Source organism: Theropithecus gelada, chromosome 2 (assembly GCF_003255815.1).
Source record: "Theropithecus gelada isolate Dixy chromosome 2, Tgel_1.0, whole genome shotgun sequence".
Lineage (NCBI taxonomy): Eukaryota > Metazoa > Chordata > Mammalia > Primates > Cercopithecidae > Theropithecus > Theropithecus gelada.
Window position 1 is genome coordinate 167,127,292 of NC_037669.1, and position 2,710 is coordinate 167,130,001.

A 2,710-nucleotide genomic window follows, 5' to 3' on the forward strand; every position below is an offset into this window, starting at 1 on the left:
ATTGAGGACGGTAAAGGATATAAAGGTTTCACTGAATACCAAGAGCCTGAAAAACTGCTTGGGTGATTTGACTAATAAAGGCTGGTCTGCTATTGGACTGTATAGAGATGGGAAGGCTAAACCGAGGAATTATGGGAAGGGAAGAAATGACCGCAGTGAGCTTCTCAGACCCTGTAGGAAAGACGTTTACCTATCCAGTGAAAGCATCCAACTAGACCAAGAGGTATTTTAGTTTCCTGATTTGAGGTATGTGAGTAAAGCCAATTTGCCCATCCTGGGCAGGGGCAAATCCCTGAGCCTGATGTGCAGAGAAGGGAGGGGGCCTGAGAAATTCCTGAGGAGTAGTAGAATAGCAGATGGAACACTGAGAAGTGATTTCCTTGAGGATAGATTTCTAGGATGGAAAAGAAATGAGAAGTTCTAAGAGACAGGCTAGTGGCTTGTAACCTAGATGGAAGAGGTTATGAATAGAATGGGCCTGTGAGTCTGGAAGGAGATATTTTCCTTGGTCTAAGAACCATTTGCCTTGTGTAGGAAGAGATGGATAGGTGGAAGTTTCAGCGGGGGAGTTAGGTGGGAGTGACCATGTGAAGAAGGAAAACTGCCGTGAGGGATGGAAGTTGGAACGCTAGCTGCTTTTTTAGCTAACTTATCAGCGTAAGCATTGTCCTGAGCGATGGGATCTGATGCCTTTTGATGGCTGCTTTTTTAGCTACCTTATCAGCATAAGCGTTGTCTTGAGCGATGATGGGGGGAAGAAAATAGATTTTGGAAGTTATGAGAACTGTAGAGAGTGATTTGAGCATAGTTTGTGATTTGTAGGGCCTCTTAACAGTTTTAAAGCAACAGCAGCCGCTGCACGCAGACATGAGGGCTAGGCTAAAACAGTAAGGCCAAGTTGTTTGAACAGAAAGGCTACAGGACGTGGTCCGGGCTCTTGTGTAAGAATTTTGACTGCACTAACCATGCCTAGGAAGGAAAGGAGTTGTTTTGTAGAAGGGATTGGGATTTGGGAGATTAGCCAGACATGATCAGCAGGGAGAGCACGGGAGAGCACGTGTATTTTTGTGAGAATTATGTCGAGATAGGTAACAGATGAGGAAGAAATCTGGGCTTGACTGAAGTAATGGGGGCTGTCTGTAAAGCCCTATGGCCGTACAGCTTAGGTAATTTGCTGAGCCTGATGAGTGTCAGGGTCAGTCCAAGTAAAAGCGAAGAGAGGCTGGGATGAAGGCTGTAAAGGAATAGTAAAGAAAGCATGTTTGAGATCTAGAACAGAATAATGGGCTGTGGAGGGAGGTATTGAGGGTAGGAGAGTATATGGGTTTGACACCACGGGGTGGATAGGCAAAACAGTTTGGTTGGTAAGGGCACAGATCCTGAACTAACTTGCAAGTCTTGTCTGGTTTTAGGACAGGTAAAATGGGGGAATTGTAAGGGGCATTTACAAGCTTTAAAAGGCCATACTCTAACAGGTGAGTGATTATGGGCTTTAATCCTTTTAAAGTGTGCTGTGGGATGGGATGTTGGCATTGAGCGGGGTAAGGGTGATTAAGTTTTAATGAGATGGTAAGGGGTGCATGATCAGTCGCCATGGAGGGAGTAGAGGTATCCTATACTTGTGGGTTAAGTTGGGGAGATACAAGGGGAGGATGCGAAGGAGGCTTTGAACTGGGGGAAAAGGCAGCAATGAGGTGCGGCTGTAGCCCCGGAATAATCAGGGAAGCAGATAATTTAGTTAAAATGTCTTGGCCTAATAAGGGAACTGGGCAGGTGGGGATAACTAAAAAGGAGTGCATTAAAGAATGTTGTCAAAGTTGGCACCAGAGTTGGGGAGTTTTAAGAGGTTTAGAAACCTGGCCATCAATACCTACAACAGTTATGGAGGCTGGGGGAACAGGCCTTTGAAAAGAAGGTAATGTGGAGTGGGTAGCCTCCGTATTGATTAAGAAGGGGATGGACTTACCTTCCACTGTGAGTTACCTAGAGCGTCTGTGATGGTCCTGTAGACTTCCGAGGCAATCAGGCAGTGTCAATCTTCAGCTGCTCAGCCGAGAAGATCTGGGAAGGAGTCAGTCAGGGAGCCTTGGGCTAGAGTTCCACGGGCTCTTGAGTGGCTGCCAGGTGAGTTGAACAGTTCGATTTTCAGTGGGGTCTCGCACAGATGGGACATGCCTTAGGAGGAATCGTGGGCTGTGGACATTCCCTGGCCTAGTGGCCAGATTTCCAGCACTTGTAGCAAGCTCCTGGGGGAGGAGGTTCTGGATGAACCCCTGGCAGCTGCGCTTCAGGCATTTGGAGTTCTTGTGTGCTGGAGATGTGGCTGGGTTTCTCTCACAGTGGAGGCAAGGAATTGCAACTCAGAAATACATTGCTACTCAACTGCCTCTTTATTATTGTACACCTTGAAGGTGAGGTTAATTAAGTCCTGTTGTGGGGTTTGAGGGCTGGAATTTAATTTTTGGGGTTTTATTTAATGTTGGGAGTGGATTGGGTAATAAAATGTATATTGAGAATAAGACGGCCTTTTGACCTTTTAGGGTTTAGAGCTGTAAAGTGTCTCAGGGTTGCTGCCAAATGAGCCATGAACTGGGCTGGGTTTTTCATATTTGATGGAAAAGAGCCTAAATGCTGACCGATTTGGGAAAGGTCAGATAAAGAAAAAGGAGCATTAATCTTGACTGTGTCTTTAGCTCCAGTCACCTTTTTA